Source organism: Rattus norvegicus, chromosome X, assembly GCF_036323735.1.
Source record: "Rattus norvegicus strain BN/NHsdMcwi chromosome X, GRCr8, whole genome shotgun sequence".
Lineage (NCBI taxonomy): Eukaryota > Metazoa > Chordata > Mammalia > Rodentia > Muridae > Rattus > Rattus norvegicus.
The window spans coordinates 80,793,031-80,815,265 of NC_086039.1; the positions used below are offsets into that span (position 1 = coordinate 80,793,031).

A 22,235-nucleotide genomic window follows, 5' to 3' on the forward strand; every position below is an offset into this window, starting at 1 on the left:
AGTTTTAAGAGACAGCATTTAATATTCTTCTCTCTGCAAACATGTTCATTATAGCAAACAGATTAACAAGACGATTATTTAAATTAACAACCTGAAATAACATGTTACATTTTAATTTATATTCTTTCAAACTTTTACCTATAATGCACACATTCCCACTCATATATTATACAAAATTAATGAACAAAGATAGGGACTGTGGATAACAGCTCACTTAGTAAAGTGCTTGCTTTGCATGCAGGAGGATGGTTTTGTTTTGAGTCCTAGCCACCCATATAAAAACCCAAAATGATGGCGTGCTCTTATAAAGCTGGGGAGACAAAGACAGAAGATTTTCTAGGTCTCAAGGATCAGCCAATCTTAGCCTAACCATTGAACTGTAAGGCCAATTTAACACCCTGTCTCGAAGGAAGTCTATGTTATTCCTGGTGATGGCACCCTGCTTTACATGCATGTGTAAATTTATACATATATGTACACCTGAAACATGTAGAAACATACATACACATGCAGACATACACAACACAGTCATACAGACATACAGAAAAACACACACACACCAAGTAGAGCCTAAAATCATTGTGCTGCCTGCCCTTTGGTGTTAATCTAAAGTTGTCTTATAGGTGGAGAAAAACTGCAAAGGCTCCAAAGTATTTGCTTCCCAAAAAGAAATTTCACACAATTCTGACAACTTAAATTAACATATATAATATACATATATATTTCATAGCTTATTTCATCTTTTGTAAAGTTCTAACACTGCTACAGAAAATGTAGAGAGAAACTATAAATCTCTTATTTCCTCTCAGTTTGGCCAAATTGCAAACAAACCTCTTTGCTTTATTAATTTGTCACTTAATTCTTTTATAATGCAGTGGGTTTATGAACTTAAGGACCCTTGGTAATATGATGAGTTTAAAAGACAAATTAGTAAAATGTAAGAGGGCACTGTAATTATGAAAAATGAATTATATTTATAGTCTCCAAACATTTCCAATAAATCTAACCATTTTTGTTCTCAGGCTTTTAAAAAGCCCAATATAGTACATGCTTTATACATTGTTTAATTCAATGAGTCTCAGATGTGTGCCTGGGAAGTAAACTAGAAAAATGATAGAATAATGACTTTCAATTTGCTGATAAGGCATCAGGAAAAGAAAGGTCAAAGGACTTGATCAGTGGGTCACAAAGGGTTCGATGCAGAGGTAGAAATAGAAATATCTAATTCTTTTTCTGTAAGCTTTATCCTATGATATACCCAATTATATTATGGAGTACTGGAAAAATCTAAAAATGGGCCTCATGTATACAATTGTATATTATATATTTTATATTATATATATTGAAAATCTGTTTATATCCATGTTTGTGTGGTAAGATAAAGGAGAAAGAAAGGGGGAATGAGAGGTAGAAGGCAGGGAGAGAGAAGGTAGGATGCAGTGGAGGGAAGGAACAGGGAGTTGGGTAGATTGACAGGTGGAGAAAAAGAGGGAGAAAAGTATGGAGGGAGGTAGGGATAGATAGATAGATAGATAGATAGATAGATAGATAGATAGATAGATAGATAGATAGATAGATAGATAGATAGATAGAGGTAGGTACATACATAGAGATAAATAGGGATGGAGAGGGAGAGGGGGGGAAGATAAAGAGGAGACTATAAGAGTGATTTTTGAAGTGTTGTAAATCATGTTTGGGGTATGTGGTTGTTTTAGTATAGATAGTTCATCTCAGCATGACATGACTTTCTCAATACCAACATAGAGCAGAGATAACCCTGATCCCCCATCAATCAAGGAAATAAAACAATATATTAATAGTTAGGGTTCTGGTAATAGTAGTGGAGCTGCTAGTAGTCTCTAGTAGGACAGATAGAAGGGTATAGGACTTCAACTGGGAATGGAACCAGTACTCCCTCCTGCCTCCTCACTGCAAGTGGCCTTCGATTTTTGACAAAGGAGCCAAAACCATCCAATGGAAAAAAGATAGCATTTTCAGCAAATGGTGCTGGTTCAACTGGAGGGCAACATGTAGAAGAATGCAGATCGATCCATGCTTATCACCCTGTACAAAGCTTAAGTCCAAGTGGATCAAGGACCTCCACATCAAACCAGACACACTCAAACTAATAGAAGAAAAACTAGGGAAACATCTGGAACACATGGGCACTGGAAAAAATTTCCTGAACAAAACACCAATGGCTTATGCTCTAAGATCAAGAATCGACAAATGGGATCTCATAAAACTGCAAAGCTTCTGTAAGGCAAAGGACACTGTGGTTAGGACAAAACGGCAACCAACAGATTGGGAAAAGATCTTTACCAATCCTACAACAGATAGAGGCCTTATTTCCAAAATATACAAAGAACTCAAGAAGTTAGACCGCAGGGAAACAAATAACCCTATTAAAAAATGGGGTTCAGAGCTAAACAAAGAATTCACAGCTGAGGCATGCCGAATGGCTGAGAAACACCTAAAGAAATGTTCAACATCTTTAGTCATAAGGGAAATGCAAATCAAAACAACCCTGAGATTTCACCTCACACCAGTGCGATTGGCTAAGATCAAAAACTCAGGTGACAGCAGATGCTGGCGAGGATGTGGAGAAAGAGGAACACTCCTCCATTGTTGGTGGGATTGCAGACTGGTAAAACCATTCTGGAAATCAGTCTGGAGGTTCCTCAGAAAATTGGACATTGAACTGCCTGAGGATCCAGCTATACCTCTCTTGGGCATATACCCAAAAGATGCCTTAACATATAAAAGAGACACGTGCTCCACTATGTTCATTGCAGCCTTATTTATAATAGCCAGAAGCTGGAAAGAACCCAGATGCCCTTCAACAGAGGAATGGATACAGAAAATGTGGTACATCTACACAATGGAATATTACTCAGCTATCAAAAACAACGAGTTTATGAAATTCGTAGGCAAATGGTTGGAACTGGAAAATATCATTCTGAGTGAGCTAACCCAATCACAGAAAGACATACATGGTATGCACTCATTGATAAGTGGCTATTAGCCCAAATACTTGAATTACCCTAGATGCCTAGAACAAATGAAACTCAAGACGGATGATCAAAATGTGAATGCTTCACTCCTTCTTTAAATGAGGAAAAAGAATACCCTTGGCAGGGAAGGGAGAGGCAAAGATTAAAACAGAGACTTAAGGAACACCCATTTAGAGCCTGCCCCACATGTGGCCCATACATATACAGCCACCCAATTAGACAAGATGGATGAAGCAAAGAAGTGCAGACCGACAGGAGCCGGATGTAGATCGCTCCTGAGAGACACAGCCAGAATACAGCAAATACAGAGGCGAATGCCAGCAGCAAACCACTGAACTGAGAATAGGTCCCCTATTGAAGGAATCAGAGAAAGAACTGGAAGAGCTTGAAGGGGCTCGAGACCCCAAAAGTACAACAATGCCAAGCAACCAGAGCTTCCAGGGACTAAGCCACTACCTAAAGACTATACATGGACTGACCCTGGACTCTGACCCCATATGTAGCAATGAATATCCTAGTAAGAGCACCAGTGCAAGGGGAAGCCCTGGGTCCTGCTAAGACTGAACCCCCAGTGAACTAGTCTATGGGGGGAGGGCGGCAATGGGGGGAGGGTTGGGAGGGGAACACCCATAAGGAAGGGGAGGGGGGAGGGGGATGTTTGCCCGGAAACCGGGAAAGGGAATAACACTCGAAATGTATATAAGAAATACTCAAGTTAATAAAAAAAAAAAAGAAGTGCTAAATTTTATTTCAGGGTAATTGAATGGAGGATTCTAGGAGGCAGCTCTGTGAGTGTGGTCTCACGTATGCTGGGGTGGGCCTTTTGTATGGTGCAGGTGGTTTTGAGTCATCGTTCTCTGGTAAATAAACCCAATAAACCAACTTGTTCCGCAGGCTACATTTGAATGGAATCTTGCCTTTGGTCTGTCTTTGTTGCTGGATTTGGTGTGAATAGACATTTGTTCACATCTCCACAGGAGAAGCAATGCAATAGAGGCGCCAGTGCTGCCTTTTTCCTAAGATGAAGTTTATTTAGTTCCACACTAAGAATACCCTTCAAATACTCCCTACACATAAACTCCCTTTTTTATTGGATATTTTTATTTACATTTCAAATGTTATCCCCTTTCCCAGTTTCTAATCTATAAACTCCCTATCCCATTCTCCTTCTTCCTTCTTTTATGAGGGTGCCCCCCATCCACCCACCCCTCCTCACCCCCCGCCCTGACATTCCCTTACACTGGGGGATCCAGCCTTGGTAGGACCAAGGGCTTCTCCTCCCATTGGTGCCCAACAAGACCATTCTCTGCTATATATGCAGCTGGAGCCATGGGTCTGTCCATGTATACTCTTTGGATGGTGGTTTAGTCCCTAGGAGCTCTTGTTGTTGGTATTGTTGTTCTTATGAGGTTGCAAACCCCTTCAGCTACTTCAGTCCTTTCTCTAACTCCTCCATTGAGGACCCCATTCTCAGTTCAATGGTTGACTGTATTTATCATGATCTGGAAGAGCCTCTCAAGAGACAGCTGTATCAGGCTCCTGTCAGCATGCACTCCAGACATATACTCCTTTTAATGTTTTACTTCTAACTGCAATTTAATGTGGAGGACCTCCTAAATCTGACTCAGAAGTAGGGAATAAAATATGTACAACAAGGGCTGGGGAGATGTACAGTGAGCAAAAGCACTTGCTGTGTAAGCATGAGGACTTGATCTCAAATCACCAGCTCACACAAAAAAAGTAGTGTGTGCCAAGTGTGCCCATAACCTCAGTACTGGGAAGTGCAGCTAACTGGATTCCTGGTATTTATTACCCAGTCAATCTAGGCAAAGTAGCAGGTTTCAGGTTCAATGAGACTTTTCCTTTTTCTGTCCTATGTCCCCATCTCTTTGTCTCTGTGTCTCTCTCCCCATCTCTTCTCTCTCTCTCTCTCTCTCTCTCTCTCTCTCTCTCTCTCTCTCTGTGTGTGTTTGTGAACATGTATATTAATAAATTCAACTACAAAGGGCTAGAAAGATGGCTCAAAAGTTAAGAACACACTGTTCTTTCAGAGAATCCAAATTTGCTTCCTATCACAAATACTGGATGACTCATAGCTACCTACCTATTACTATACTTGTAAGGGCTCTGACCACCTATTCTGGTCTCCACAGGCAACTGGAAACATGTGGTGCATAAGCATGTATTCAAGCGCATACAGATACACACAATTAATGATTATTAGTTAAATCTGTTTCTTCTTACTGAAAAATACATATTTATTATGAGCACTATTTTAAAATCATGTTTTAAATGAATGAGTCTAAACATGGCATTTAAAGTTTTTTTTTTTTCTCAAATGGGCCTAACTTTATTTGCTACATAAAAATCGCATCACTTGTTCGTTCTATATTGATTGCACAACAATTGTGGAATTAAAATTCTCAAAACCTAGAATAAAATCAATTGTAGAAGATTCTAAAGAGATTCAAATAATTCACTGCAACCGCTGTCATGAATAGTCCCATGAATTTCCATGGCACCAAATTCTCTAGTGCGAGTTAACGTACATTACTGTCAAACTGGAAGAAGTAATGAACAGAACACTGAACACACTCAGCCAATTAATTTGTAATTCATTTAGAGGACATCCAAAGCTGATTCATTCTTTAAATTGAACTAAATAAAACCTGATTTTATTTGCTAGAAATGTGCTGGGGTCTAAGCATTAGCAATGCTAAAGGCGACCTATGATGACAATGCCTATTAAGTAGAAGCTTATGAAAGGAACGCAGTTCTTTTTTAAAGCTCCTAAGAGCATATTTTAACTAAGAAAATAAATAAGGTAATAAAAATCAATTAGCATTAAAATTGCAAAGATCCATTTAGACAGGGAACAGATTGAGTGGACATTTAAAGGATAAGGTGAATTCTCCCCTAAGGAAGACTGAAATTGAAGTCAAATTTGTCTTTCTATTGGACTCTCCGGTCGACTTCCTTTTAGGAAACATTGAAGCCTAAAGTTCCGGCCTAGGTAAAGGACACTGTCCATAATTCTGTTGATTTTATGTAAAGAGTTGCAGGCCAAAAGTCCACGGCTTCCTAAATGTGATATAAAAAACGCACTATGAGTGTGCTACCGTCAAACAAGCCCCTTAATGTGAAATACAATAAAAAAAACCCAAAAGAATAGAAAATCAATTCCTGTTTTTCACGTGAAAACTTAAAATTTTAACACCCAGCATAGCCACTAGTAGTAGATTCTTCAGTAACATTCGAGGACTAAAATGCATATATAGAATCAGGCTCAATGGCTTCCACTGTAACGCTAGCATTACAGAATCACTCCGAATTACAGCTTGAACTGCATAGCAAGCACTAGGACAGGCATGGGCTATGTGTGAGATTCTCACACTTCCTTCTCACACAATTATATGTGTGTTAGTATATGTGCATATATATTCTTACCTGAAAACCTATAAATGTAACACTAAAAGTGAACCACTAGTAGTGCTTTCATATATACATGGGATATATATCCCTAATACGTATGATACCATATTCTTTTTTTTTCTTTATTAAGTTGAGTATTTCTTATTTACATTTCGAGTGTTATTCCCTTTCCCGGTTTCCGGGCCAACATCCCCTTAACCGCGCCCCCTCCCCTTCTATATGGGTGTTCCCCTCCTCATCCTCCCCCATTACATCCTCCCCCTCAACAATCACATTCACTGGGGGTTCAGTCTTAGCAGGACCAAGGGCTTCCCCTTCCACTGAGCTCTTACTAGGCTATTCATTGCTACCTATGCAGTTGGAGTCCAGGGTCAGTCCATGTATAGTCTTTGGGTAGTGGCTTATTCCCTGGAAGCTCTGGTTGCTTGGCATTGTTGTTCTTATGGGGTCTCGAGCCCATTCAATCTCTTCCAGTCCTTTCTCTGATTCCTTCAACGGGGGTCCCGTTCTCAGTTCAGTGGTTTGCTGCTGGCATTCGCCTATGTATTTGCTGTATTCTGGCTATGATACCATATTCTTAAACTTTTCTACCTAATAGCATATTATGCTAAATTTTCTTTATCAACATTTACAAATATACATACATTATAGCCTAGGTTAGCCTGAAACTCCCAATCTCCCTTGCTCAGTTTCCTGAGGCCTGGGTTTATGGGTATGAACCATTATACTTAGCACATTTGATATTTTAAAAAAATCATTCATCTGGAAAATATCATCCTGAGTGAGGGAACCTAACCACAGAAAAACACACATGGTATGCACTCATTGATAAGTGGATATTAGCCCAAATGCTTGAATTACCCTAGATGCACAGAACACATGAAACTCAAAAAGGATGACCAAAATGTGAATGCTTCACTCCTTTTTTCTTCTTTTTTTTAAAATTTATTTAATACTTAATAATAATTCTTTGGTTTCCGGGCAAACATCCCCCTCCCCCCTCCCCTTCCTTGTGGGTGTTCCCCTCCCAACCCTCCCCACATTGCCGCCCTCCCCCCACCAGTCTAGTTCACTGGGGGTTCAGTCTTAGCAGGACCCAGGGCTTCCCCTTCCACTGGTGCTCTTACTAGGATATTCATTGCTACCTATGAGGTCAGAGTCCAGGGTCAGTCCATGTATAGTCTTTGGGTAGGGGCTTAGTCCCTGGAAGCTCTGGTTGCTTGGCATTGTTGTACATATGGAGTCTCGAGCCCCTTCAAGCTCTTCCAGTTCTTTCTCTGATTCCTTCAACGGGGGTCCTATTCTCAGTTCAGTGGTTTGCTGCTGGTATTCGCCTCTGTATTTGCTGTATTCTGGCTGTGTCTCTTAGGAGCGATCTACATCCGGCTCCTGTCGGTCTGCACTTCTTTGCTTCATCCATCTTGTCTAATTGGGTGGCTGTATATGTATGGGCCACATGTGGGGCAGACTCTGAATGGGTGTTCCTTCAGTCTCTGTTTTAATCTTTGCCTCTCTCTTCCCTGCCAAGGGTATTCTTGTTCCCCTTTTAAAGAAGGAGTGAAGCATTCACATTTTGATCATCCTTCTTGAGTTTCATTTGTTCTAGGCATCTAGCGTAATTCAAGCATTTGGGCTAATAGCCACTTATCAATGAGTGCATACCATGTGTGTTATTCTGTGATTGGGTTACCTCACTCAGGATGATATTTTCCAGTTCCAACCATTTGCCTACGAATTTCATAAAGTCATTGTTTTTGATAGCTGAGTAATATTCCATTGTGTAGATGTACCACATTTTCTGTATCCATTCCTCTGTTGAAGGGCATCTGGGTTCTTTCCAGTTTCTGGCTATTATGAATAAGGCTGCGATGAACATAGTGGAGCACGTGACTTTTTTATATGTTGGGGCATCTTTTGGGTAAATGCCCAAGAGAGGTATAGCTGGATCCTCAGGCAGTTCAATGTCCAATTTTCTGAGGAACCTCCAGACTGATTTCCAGAATGGTTGTACCAGTCTGCAATCCCAGCAACAATGGAGGAGTGTTCCTCTTTCTCCGCGTCCTCGCCAGCATCTGCTGTCACCTGAGTTTTTAATCTTGGCCATTCTCACTGGTGTGAGGTGAAATCTCAGGGTTGTTTTGATTTGCATTTCCCTTATGACTAAAGATGTTGAACATTTCTTTAGGTGTTTCTCAGCCATTCGGCATTCCTCAGCTGTGAATTCTTTGTTTAGCTCTGAAACCCATTTTTTAATAGGGTTATTGGTCTCCCTGCGGTCTAACTTCTTGAGTTCTTTGTATATTTTGGATATAAGGCCTCTATCTGTTGTAGGATTGGTAAAGATCTTTTCCCAATCTGTTGGTTGCCGATTTGTCCTAACCACAGTGTCCTTTGCCTTACAGAAGCTTTGCAGTTTTATGAGATCCCATTTGTCGATTCTTGATCTTAGAGCATAAGCCATTGGTGTTTTGTTCAGGAAATTTTTTCCAGTGCCCATGTGTTCCAGATGCTTCCCTAGTTTTTCTTCTATTAGTTTGAGTGTATCTGGTTTGATGTGGAGGTCCTTGATCCACTTGGACTTAAGCTTTGTACAGGGTGATAAGCATGGATCGATCTGCATTCTTCTGCATGTTGACCTCCAGTTGAACTAGCACCATTTGCTGAAAATGCTCTTTTTTCCATTTGATTGTTTTGGCTCCTTTGTCAAAAATCAAGTGTCCATAGTTGCGTGGGTTCATTTCTGGGTCTTCAATTCTGTTCCATTGGTCTATCTGTCTGTCTCTGTACCAATACCATGCAGTTTTTATCACTATTGCTCTGTAATACTGCTTGAGTTCAGGGATAGTGATTCCCCCTGAAGTCCTTTTATTGGTGAGGACAGTTTTAGCTATCCTGGGTTTTTTGTTATTCCAGATGAATTTGCAAATTGTTCTGTCTAACTCTTTGAAGAATTGGATTGGTATTTTGATGGGGATTGCATTGAATCTGTAGATCGCTTTTGGTAAAATGGCCATTTTTACTATATTAATCCTGCTAATCCATGAGCATGGGAGATCTTTTCATCTTCTGAGGACTTCTTCAGTTTCTTTCTTCAGAGTCTTGAAGTTCTTATTGTACAAATCTTTTACTTGCTTGGTTAAAGTCACACCGAGGTACTTTATATTATTTGGGTCTATTATGAAGGGTGTCGTTTCCCTAATTTCTTTCTCGGCTTGTTTCTCTTTTGTATAGAGGAAGGCAACTGATTTATTTGAGTTAATTTTATACCCAGCCACTTTGCTGAAGTTGTTTATCAGCTTTAGTAGTTCTCTGGTGGAACTTTTGGGATCACTTAAATATACTATCATGTCATCTGCAAATAGTGATATTTTGACCTCTTCTTTTCCGATCTGTATCCCCTTGATCTCCTTTTGTTGTCTGATTGCTCTGACTAGAACTTCAAGAACTATATTGAATAAGTAGGGAGAGAGTGGGCAGCCTTGTCTAGTCCCTGATTTTAGTGGGATTGCTTCAAGTTTCTCTCCATTTAGTTTAATGTTAGCAACTGGTTTGCTGTATATGGCTTTTACTATGTTTAGGTATGGGCCTTGAATTCCTATTCTTTCCAGGACTTTTATCATGAAGGGGTGTTGAATTTTGTCAAATGCTTTCTCAGCATCTAATGAAATGATCATGTGGTTTTGTTCTTTCAGTTTGTTTATATAATGGATCATGTTGATGGTTTTCTTTATATTGAACCATCCCTGCATGCCTGGGATGAAGCCTACTTGATCATGGTGGATGACTGTTTTGATGTGCTCTTGGATTCGGTTTGCCAGAATTTTATTGAGTATTTTTGCGTCGATATTCATAAGGGAAATTGGTCTGAAGTTCTCTTTCTTTGTTGGGTCTTTCTGTGGTTTAGGTATAGGAGAAATTGTGGCTTCATAGAAGGAATTCGGTAGTGCTCCTTTTGTTTTAATTTTGTGGAATAGTTTGGATAATATTGGTACGAGGTCTTCTATGAAGGTCTGATAGAATTCTGCACTAAACCCGTCTGGACCTGGGCTCTTTTTGGTTGGGAGAGCTTTAATGACTGCTTCTATTTCCTTAGGATTTATGGGGTTGTTTAACTGGTTTATCTGTTCTGGATTTAACTTCGGTACCTGGTATCTTTCTAGGAAATTGTCCATTTCCTGAAGATTTTCAAGTTTTGTTGAATATAGGCTTTTATAGTAAGATCTGATGATTTTTTGAATTTTCTCTGTATCTGTAGTTATGTCTCCCTTTTCATTTCTGATTTTATTAATTTGGATACACTCTCTGTGTCCTCTTGTTAGTCTGACTAAGGGTTTATCTATCTTGTTGATTTCCTCAAAGAACCAGCTTTTGGTTCTGTTGATTCTTTCTATGGTCCTTTTTGTTTCTACTTGGTTGATTTCAGCTCTGAGTTTGATTATTTCCTGCCTTCTACTCCTCCTGGGTGTATTTGCTTCTTTTTGTTCTAGAGATTTTAGGTGTGCTGTCAAGCTGCTGACATATGCTCTTTCCTGTTTCTTTCTGCAGGCTCTCAGCGCTATGAGTTTTCCTCTTAGCACAGCTTTCATTGTGTCCCATAAGTTTGGGTATGTTGTACCTTCATTTTCATTAAATTCTAAAAAGTTTTTAATTTTTTTCTTTATTTCTTCCTTGAAGGTTAATAAAGGTTATCATTGAGTAGAGCATTGTTCAATTTCCACGTATATGTGGGCATTTTTCCCTTATTGTTATTGAAGACGAGTTTTAGGCCGTGGTGGTCCGATAGCACGCATGGGATTATTTCTATCTTTCTGTACCTGTTGAGGCCTGTTTTTTGACCAATTATATGGTCAATTTTGGAGAAATTCCATGAGGAGCTGAGAAGAAGCTATATCCTTTTGCTTTAGGATAGAATGTTCTATTAAGATCTGTTAAGTCCATTTGGCTCATGACTTCTCTTAGCCTGTCTACGTCTCTGTTTAATTTCTGTTTCCATGATCTGTCCATTGATGAGAGTGGGGTGTTGAAGTCTCCTACTATTACTGTGTGAGGTGCAATGTGTGTTTTGAGCTTTAGTAAGGTTTCTTTTACGTATGTAGGTGCCCTTGTATTTGGGGCATAGATATTTAGGATTGAGAGTTCATCTTGGTGGATTTTTCCTTTGATGAATATGAAGTATCCTTCCTTATCGTTTTTGATGAATTTTAGTTGAAAATTGATTTTATTTGATATTAGAATGGTACTCCAGCTTGCTTCTTCTGACCATTTGTTTCGAAAGTTGTTTTCCAGCCTTTCACTCTGAGGTAGTGTCTGTCTTTGTCTCTGAGGTGTGTTTCCTGTAGGCAGCAGAATGCAGGGTCCTCGTTGCCTATCCAGTTTGTTAATCTATGTCTCTTTATTGGGGAGTTGAGGCCATTGATGTTGAGAGATATTAAGGAATAGTGATTATTGCTTCCTGTTATATTCATATTTGGATGTGAGGTTATGTTTGTGTGCTTTTCTTCTCTTTGTTTTGTTGCCAAGACGATTAGTTTCTTTTTTCTTCTAGGGTATAGCTTGCCTCCTTATGTTGGGCTTTACCCTTTATTATCCTTTGTAGTGCTGGATTTGTAGAAAGATATTGTCCAAATTTGGTTTTGTCATGGAATATCTTGGTTTCTCCATCTATGTTAATTGAGAGTTTTGCAGGATACAGTAACCTGGGCTGGCATTTGTGTTCTCTTAGGGTCTGTATGACATCTGTCCAGGATCTTCTGGCTTTCATAGTTTCTGGGGAAAAGTCTGGTGTGATTCTGAAAAGTCTGCCTTTACATGTTACTTGACCTTTTTCCCTTACTGCTTTTAATATTCTTTCTTTATTTTGTGCGTTTGGTGTTTTGACTATTATATGACGGGAGGTGTTTCTTTTCTGGTCCAATCTATTTGGAGTTCTGTAGGCTTCTTGTATACCTATGGGTATCTCTTTTTTTAGGTTAGGGAAGTTTTCTTCTATGATTTTGTTGAAGATATTTACTGGTCCTTTGAGCTGGGAGTCTTCACTCTCTTCTATACCTATTATCCTTAGGTTTGATCTTCTCATTGAGTCCTGGATTTCCTGTATGTTTTGGACCAGTAGCTTTTTCCACTTTACATTATCTTTGACAGTTGAGTCGAGGATTTCTATGGAATCTTCTGCTCCCGAGATTCTCTCTTCCATCTCTTGTATTCTGTTGGTGAAGCTTGTATCTACAGCTCCTTGTCTCTTCTTTTGGTTTTCTATATCCAGGGTTGTTTCCATGTGTTCTTTCTTGATTGCTTCTATTTCCATTTTTAATTCCTTCAACTGTTTGATTGTGTTTTCCTGGAATTCTTTCAGGGATTTTTGTGACTCCTCTCTATGAGCTTCTACTTATTCATTTATGATTTCGTGGAATTCTTTCAGGGATTTTTGCGATTCCTCTCTGTAGGCTTCTACTTGTTCTCTAAGGGAGTTCTTCATGTCTTTCTTGAAGTCCTCCAGCATCCTGATCAAATATGATTTTGAAACTAGATCTTGCTTTTCTGGTGTGTTTGGATATTCCGTGTTTGCTTTGGTGGGAGAATTGGTCTCCGATGATGCCATGTAGCCTTGTTTCTGTTGCTTGGGTTCCTGTGCCTGCCTCTCGCCATCAGATTATCTCTAGTGTTACTTTGTTCTGCTATTTCTGACAGTGGCTAGACTGTCCTATAAGCCTGTGTGTCAGGAGTGCTGTAGACCTGTTTTCCTGTTTTCTTTCAGCCAGCTATGGGGACAGAGTGTTCTGCTTTGGGGCATGTAGTTTTTCCTATCTACAGGCCTTCAGCTGTTCCTGTGGGTCTGTGTCTGGTGTTCACCAGGCAGGTCACTTGCAGCAGAAAAGTTGGTCTTACCTGTGGTCCCGAGGCTCATGTTTGGGGTGCTGCCTACGAGCTCTCCGTGGCAGCAGCAACCAGGAAGATCTGCGCAGCCGTTTCCTGCAGCCTCCGCGCACCAGGGTTCCAGATGGCATTTGGTGTTTTCCTCTGGCATCAGAGATGTGTGCAGAGTGCAATCTCTTCTCTTTTCCCAGGCGTGTCTGCCTCTCTGTAGGTTTAGCTCTCCCTCCTACGGGATTTGGGTGCAGAGAACTGTTTATCCGGTCTGTTTCCTTCAGGTTCTGGCGGTGTCTCAGGCGCAGGGGTCCTGCCGCTCCTGGGCCCTCCCCCACGGGAACCCAGAGGCCGCATACAGTTTCCTCTTGGGCCAGGGATGTGGGCAGGGGTGGGCAGTGTTGGTGGTCTCTTCCGCTCTGCAGCCTCAGGAGTGCCCACCTGACCAGGCGGTGAGGTCTCTCTCCCAAAGGGGTCTGGGAGAAGAGAGCTGCTGCGGGCCGGGATCTGCGGGTTTGGGACTCCCCGTAAACACAGGAAGTGCCCGGTCCTAGAGGAATTTTGCCTCTGTGTGTCCTGAGTTCACCAGGCAGGTCTCTTGCAGCAGAAAAGTTTGTCTTACCTGTGGTCCCGAGGCTCAAGTTTGCTCGTGGGGTGCTGCCTACGAGCTCTCTGCGGCGGCACCAACCAGGAAGATCTGCGCTGCCGTTTCCTGGAGCCTCCGTGCGTCAGAGATGTGTGCAGAGTGCAGTCTCTTCTGGTTTCCCAGGCGTGTCTGCCTCTCTGTAGGTTTAGCTCTCCCTCCCATGGGATTTGGGTGCAGAGAACTGTTTATCCGGTCTGTCCTTTCAGGTTCCGGCGGTGTCTCACACGCAGGGGTCCTGCCGCTCCTGGGCCCTCCCCCACGGGAACCCAGAGACCTTATACAGTTTCCTCTTGTGGGCAGGGTTGGGCAGTGTTGGTGGTCTCTTCCGCTCTGCAGCCTCAGGAGTGCCCACCTGAGCAGGCGGTGAGGTCTCTCTCCCATGGGGTCTGGGAGCAGAGAGCTGCTGCGGGCTGGGATCCGCGGGTTTGGGACTCCCCGGCTCTTATATTTTTTCTGGCCCTCTTCTGCAAAGATCCATGAGCTTTGGGAGGACGTGGTATGATTACAGATGCTTTATTTAGGGCTGAATCTTCCTCAGTCTTATTAGTCTTTGCAAGTTAAAAAGTTTTGGGTCTCTGTGCTAATCACCATCAACTGCAAACCTAAATTTCTCAAATAATGTCCCTCCCTTTAGTGAAAAATTCCACGAACAGTTAAAAAAAAAAAAACGATTATGATTTTGTTACCCTTTCACCAACACTTGACTTGTTTCTTGTCTATACATTTTAGAATAAATATCTTAACTATGTTGAGGTGGTACCACCACAGATTTTGAGACTTCTCTGCCTTCATATTTGAGTGAGTTGGTTCTTTGTCTTCATTTGATGGGAACAGAAAACACAAAACACCTATGCAGTTTTAATTATCGAGAGAGAGAGAGAAAGAGAGAGAGAGAGAGAGAGAGAGAGAGAGAAAGACTGAAAGAAAGCCAGTTGCTTTCGTAGCTAGGAGCTGGAATTGTCCTTGCCAGATAACAAGGACATCCGCCTTTGCACCTGGCCAGAGACCGGGAATGCCAGGCAGTAATTTTCTTATCTCTTTCCCTTTCAGGTTTTATACCGGTCTTGAAAACAGAACTGAGAAAATTCCTGAGACAGTGAGGCGCCTGGACACCTGAAGTGAAAAGTGGAAAACCAGAACAACCAGCTCATTCCCTGCTTGATTCCTCCCCACCCAGTGAAACCTTATTAACTCTAAGGTAAGGAGCCTCAGTGGAATTCCATTCTCTGCGACTCTTCCTTCTCTCTCTCTCTCTCTCTCTCTCTCTCTCTCTCTCTCTCTCTCTCATCTATGAATCTTATTCTTCAAATTTGCGAGAAAAGAATCCAAAAGCTGCAGGTATGGGGTGGCTTTGGTATCCATCAAGTTTCTAGCACCCAGCTTCCCAAGTCAAGCACGCCAAGGGCTAAGGAAGAGCAGCTGTCATTCTGGAGCACATTCCACAACTGCTGTGGCAAATTCATTCACTTGGATTTCTCTTACTAGAGCCTCCTAACAACACAGATCTCAGCTATTTGTAATTCATTCTTGAGAACCAGCTTTCATTTCACAGCCTGAGTTTGAGTAAACAATATTTGGGGGGGGGGGGTTGTTTTGTTTTTTGTTTTGTTTCTTTACTTTCTAGAGTACATTGACTTAATTTAAACTGATCGCATGCCAATAGTCCCATTATGAATAAAAACATAAGTCTTAAATGTATTTCATATATCAAAACTGTTGAACATCACAGTTTAGTAACCCAGCATTGTAACATACCAACTGTTTACCCTCAGAACTGCGTGGCTGACTGGAGCAGTGGCCCTGCCTCAGATATCCAGAATTATGTGTATAGTGTGTTACATACAACTTGCCCATGAAAAGAACAAAATTCTAAATCACAAATATATTTTCTATTGACTATGTACTTGGTTTTATACTAACATAAAAGTTAAAAAATATTGTAAGTTAAATTAAAACAATTTGGGGACTCCCAATACCATCATCTAAATTAGTGACTCGAATCCCTCCTAAAGACACATGTGGGAACTTGGTGTCAGGTACTTTTTCTTTCTTTTCTGTCTGCCATGCTAGGAACATGAGTTTTGCATGTAGGAGGTTTTCATACAGTGTGGGAAGTCTCTATTATTGACAGTGCAGATGTCAATTTTTTGGCTTAACTTGTCTTCAAAAAGTGAATGAATGGTTTCTTGCACTCTTGGCTATTATGGTAGATCAGCTTACAGATATTAAATATCTGTATAACTAGAAGTCCACTAAATACTGATTCAGTATTCCCTTTTTATAAAATTGAACAATATTTTCCTTTGAACATAGTAGGAAGCAGTTTCAAGAAAACTAGATGGATTGTGGCTTTTGATATAGCTCAGTTGGCAAACTGCTTTCCTAACATACATAAAGCGCTGGCCCAATCTTCAGCACCTCATAAATAGGGTATAATGCTACACAGGTATAATTCTAGCACTTGAGTAATAGAGGCAGGAGGATCAGAACTTCACAGTCATCCTTGGCTACATTTAAGTTTCAGGACCAACTAGGCTACATGAGACCCTACCATTTTTTTTAACCTTAAAAAGAGGAATTACTGATCTTTAACATATATAAAAGAAAACTAGAACAATAAAGCTCCCCAAATATTAGCTCTATCACTCTCTCATATATATATTCTGCAACTTATCTCTTCAATGAAAATTTAGAAAATCCTACATTTAAATCTTAGCTCCTTGTCTTCCTCATTGTAGGCAAATGACTTGATTTCTGAGACTTACTTTCTTTATGCTATAAAGATGTGATTAAGACTACCTCCTAGCACCACTAAAATGATTAAATAAGAAATCCTGGGGGCTGGAGAGATAGTTCAGTTGTTAAGAGCTCTGAGTGCTCTTCCAGAGGTCCTGAGTTCAATTCCCAGCAACCACATGGTGGCTCATGACCATCTGTATTGGGATCTGATGCCCTCTTCTGGTGTGTCTGAAGACAGCTAGAGAGTCTCTTATAAATAAAATTTAAAAAAAAAGAAATCTCAATCAATCTCTGTCTCTGTCTCTATCTCTGTCTCTCTCTCTCTCTCACACACACACACACATACACACACACACACACACACACACACACACACACAAACACACACCAGGCTCATAATCATAGGAACTTTATAAATGTTAGCATCCTGACACCTACTTCCTCTACATGTCTATCTCTATCCTAAACAAGAAACTGGTACAAGTAAATAACAAGATATTTAAAGGTAAACTTAATTCCATCAAGAAACCAGATACCTCAGGGGAATAACCACTTTAAAAAATAACAGAATTAGCTAGAAATACTTGGAATTTCCCCAAATTTTTTTGTAAAAAGCACTATACCGTGAATTCTATTTTCGATTTTAGAAAGTAACCCAGTCACAAAAGAACACACATGGTATGTACTCACTGATAAGTGGATATTAGAGAAAAAGCTCAGAATACCCAAGATACAATTCACAGACTATATGAAACTTAAGAAGAAGGAAGACCAAAGTACAGATGTTTCAGTCCTACTTAGAAAGGGAAACAAAATAATAATGGGAGGCAGAGGATGGGAGGGACTTGGCAGGAAGAGAGGAAGGAGAGGGAAGAAAGAGGGGCAGGATTAGGTGTGAGAGGAGCCAGGAAGATTACAGAGGGTCGGGAAATTGAACAGAGGTGTGTAGAAATGGGGGATGGAGAACTGGGGGGTAGTCACCAGAAATTCCCAGATGCCAGGAAAGCAAGAGGCTACCAGGATCCAACTGGGATGACAGTAGCTGAAATACCCAACAAAGGGGAGAGAGAAGCTATAGAGACCATATGGAGAGGTTAGGCACAGCCCCTAGTTGAAGGATGGGGCCACCAACCCATCTCAAAAATTTTAACCCAGAATTGCTCCCTGTCTAAAGGAAATACAGGGACAGTGAGTGGAGCAGAGACTGAAGGAAAGGCCATCCAGAGACTGCCTCATCTGGGGATCCATCCCATATGCAGATACCAAACCCAGACACAATTGCAGATGCCAAGAAGTGCTTACTGACAGGAGCCTGATATAGCTTTCTTCAGAGAGGGTCTGCCAGGGCCTGACCAATACAGATGTGGATGCTTTCAGCTAACCATTGGACTGAACTCGAGGACCCCAATGGTGGAGTTAGGAGAAGGACTAAAGGAGCTGAAGGGGTTTGCAACCCCATAGGAAGAAGAAAATTATCAACCAAACAGAACCCCCAGAGTTCCCAGAGACTAAACCACCTACCAAAGAGTTCAACATGGAGGGACCCATGGCTCCAGCTGCATATGTAGCAGAGGATGGGCCTTATCTGGCATCAGTGGGAGAGGAGGCCCTTGGTCCTGTGCAGGTTTGTTGCCCCAGTGTAGAGGAATGCTGGGGCGATGAAGCAGGGGTGAGTGGGTGAGCCCCCAACTAGAAGCAGGGGGAAGGGGGATAGGATAGGGAGTTTTTGGAGGGGAGACTGGGAAGGGGGACATTTGAAATGTACTAAAATAACCAAGAAAAAAAAGAAAACAGAACCAAAATAGTAGGTATGGCCAAAGTGTTTCCTATTTACATCTTAGGCACACTCTTCATACAGTACAGATGCCCATGGATCATTTTGACTACGGAATGAATATGATTTATTTTCTTGACAGTATCATCAGAATGCAGTTAAAGCTTCATTACACTTCCTTCCACTAACATCTACGTATGACCCAAGATTCTGTACAATAAATTTGAACCTTGATAGATGTTTGCCTTAAATTCTTCTTCCTTTTACTATCAATCCATTTTATAGATTTTTGTTGTTCTCAGTCTGGTTTTCTCTGCTTTAAATATGTTATGTAAAGAAAAACAATATTTATTTAGTTCTCAGTCCTGGAAGTCCAAGAGCATAGTATGCACATCTTCGTGGACGCCTGAAGGCTTCCTACTGGGCTCTTACATACTGCAGACAAGTGTGCTACAAAGAGCCTTGTATATTAAGCTTCAAACATTTTCAGCCTTGTTCAAGGAAATTACAATAAAAAGGTAAAAATGAGAACTTCATGTTATAAAATGTACTTAAATTCTCAAAGCTTTATCATAGGTATGACTTAGCTGTGTTCTTATTTGTGAATGGGAAAATTTCTGCAATAAATAGGAAATATCAGTTATAATATACAACAAACAGTTCAATTTAAAAAAATATGCATGTACCAGGAAATCATCTTGCTATTCTGTCATTTGTCTAAAAGTCCCAGGTGCAAGACCAAACAGTGGTAATTACTTTGACAATACATTTAAAACACAAATAGCTTCAAATTGACAGTATTAAGATAGTTCTTCTCATTAAATTGCCTGAACTTAGACCTATTTTGCTTGCACTAAAATTGCCACTTTTCTCTGTAGCTTCTTGTCTTGTCATGTGATTTCTCCCTCTTGTACTTGCTCCCTTTATTATGATACAGCCTGATCATCACTAAAACTGAATTGACACCGGGGCTATTCCCCCAAACTTCCAGAAATAAACACATGAATCATAAAGGATTAATATGAGTGATTGGGAAATGGGGGAAGAAATGGATAATTTTGAGAATCAGACAAGTCAACCATGATGAATTAAAAAGAAATAAAAAAGTCTAAACTGACTAATAACAGCCAATGATGGAATTTATTATAAAAATCCCCCCCAGGAAAGAAAACAACAGCCTAGACATGGTGTCAGCAATGAATTCATTCAAACATTTAGAAAGAGTTAACATCAATTCTTCTCAAACACTTAGAAAACATTGAGCAGAAAGTAAAACTCCCTGACTTGTTTTCTGAGGCCAGTATTATCTGATATCCACGCCAGATAAGGACACATAATTTTATGCCATTACATGTTAAATAACTTTTATGAACACATATATAAAATTATTCAATCAAATCATAGAGAAATGGAACTAAGCATGTTCACTACACATTATGATCGATCTGGATTTATCCAAGAAATGAGTGTGGTTCAGCAGGCAAAAATCAATCATGTAATAAAACATACTAATAGAACTCAGGAGGAAAGAAATCTCACATGATCAAGTTAATTGGCCCTGGAAAGATGGTGTCAACACTATACATGTTCTAATAACAGGCAGTACTATCAAGACCACTGCTCCTTCAAGCATATTGAATAACTCAGTGGCAAGGTGAGATATGAAAACTCACATTTATCTTGCTGAGATTGAGAATGAATTTTTTTTCAAATGAGGTTGAGATTAAGTAGGCAAGGGGTTAGATAGGGGGTAACCAAGGAAAGCTGGGGCTGTATCTTGCTAGCTATGTCTGCTGGTTACACAGGGAATTAGATGTGAGAGAATGGAGGAAACAGAGGCTACTTCTTAGTGCCTGTAGCACCTGACTATCAGAATACCTCTTGTAGTTAAATATCCTTGAAGGCACAGTGGGTTTTTCTCATTATATCAAAACTCAGGGACCCTAGGATTTTTTCAATTCTAATCCAAGCACACTAAAGAATCGTCTCCATCCTCAAAGTACTCTCACCTCATTATATTACTTACTTTGTGGTTTTAATATTTCCATTGTGAGCTTTTCAAGAGGATAAAGGAAGAAATACCGTCAAAGGGAGATCTAATCCACCATAATATGGGAAGCAGAAAAAAATCACCTACATAGCTATATTAATATCCTCAAAAAATATCCATAAAAACTTATTAAAATGTCACAATATAGAACCCAATGAAGTCCTACCTAACCCTTTATGTCAGCCCCTTACGAGCTCTGATCTGATCTACTTTGCTTTGCTAAATAAACTTCAGCTTAAATGTTCCATGTCTCTTAGCCAAAACTTTCCTTTTGAGAAGACAAGAAATGAAAGAAACACTTCAACAGAGTATTCATATATTGTTGAGACTGATCTCAGACTTTAGTGGTCAAGTGATCACATTGGCAGCCTGCAAGTAGCCAAAACTACAAGTGTGCACCATCATACCTATTTGATTGTAACAATTCCTTACCTAAGACAATGTATTGTAAAAATATCATCAGGATTTATATAACCATCAAAGAGCAAAATCTATATCTTTATTCCATTTGAACACAAACTAAGGGCTTTGCTCATGTAAGGCAAGCACTCTACCAAGTGAGGTACATCCCAAGCCAAATGTATAATTTTTTTAAAAAAAATAATAGGGTCACATATTATACAGCCCTGGTTGGCCTGGAACTCACTAAGTTTATCAGGATGACCTCAAACTCACAGAGAAATACATATGCTTCTAGTGCATATGATTTTAAGTTTTAATGATTTTCCTTTCTGACTATTTTCCTGAGTAAACCATCTATAACATAATATACTAAGAAAATGTCACTAAACTATACAAGAAATATTTGAGATTTTCATTTCTGATTTTCAAGCAAAAACCATGTCAGGGTCCTTATAGAAGTGAAAAATATTAAAAAGAACATCATTATAACTGTAAGTAAGTTGAAGAAGGCTTCATAGTTCTGTTAACCTTTTGGAAAAAGTCATCTAAAAGTTTTGTTGAGATTAACTTGGTTCAGTTAATGCCAGGCAGAAAAATCCAATCAGTGGACCCCAATCAATAGAGGCAGGAGAGTATTCCACAACATTACATCACCGTAAGAATCACATGAGGCATATATTAAGAATATACCTTCCAGGTTTCTCCCTAAAGATTTGGAATGGATAGAGAATAAGCATGTCCTATTTATAATAAGCTCTTAGACCCCACCATGCCCACCTACATATTTCAGTGGTTCTTATGGTCAGACAGTGCTGGAAACAATGTACCAATTAAAGAGGATCTTCCAGTTACTGACTCCTTCCTCCAGGTTTGTACTGAATTCTAGAAGCAAAATTTGTTTTCAGTTGGCTGGATAAGAGTAGATAGACTTCATTATCCTTCCAAACTTGAATGAACAGACACCTAACCTGTTCATTATTCCACTTGTTTATACAAGCCTATCAAAACCCACAAAGGAATAAAAATTTAAAACCATGTATCTACAAAAAAAGAAAGAAAGAAAAGAAAGGAGAGAGAGAAAGGAAATATAAAAGACCCAGAGACTCATGCTCAAAACAGATTATAGCTTTTCCCTTTTCCCTCATTATACTATAAGAAAAAACAATATGGTCATGCTACGTAAATGAGAAACAACCTGAATTCTTACTCCATTCAATCATTTAAAAATTATGCAATATCTTAGACATTATGACTTTGGTTTCTTCATTTACAGAGTCACCATAAATGTTTGTCCTATCTCTTACACTATATTTT

General features: G+C 39.9%; 1 protein-coding gene across 5 annotated transcripts in view; it reads right to left on the bottom strand.

Annotated features, from left to right (window-relative positions):
* The window catches only part of Hdx (highly divergent homeobox), a 142,007-nt gene that overhangs the window by 53,416 nt on the left and 66,356 nt on the right, over nt 1–22,235 (bottom strand). The gene's annotated exons all lie outside the window — the stretch shown is intronic.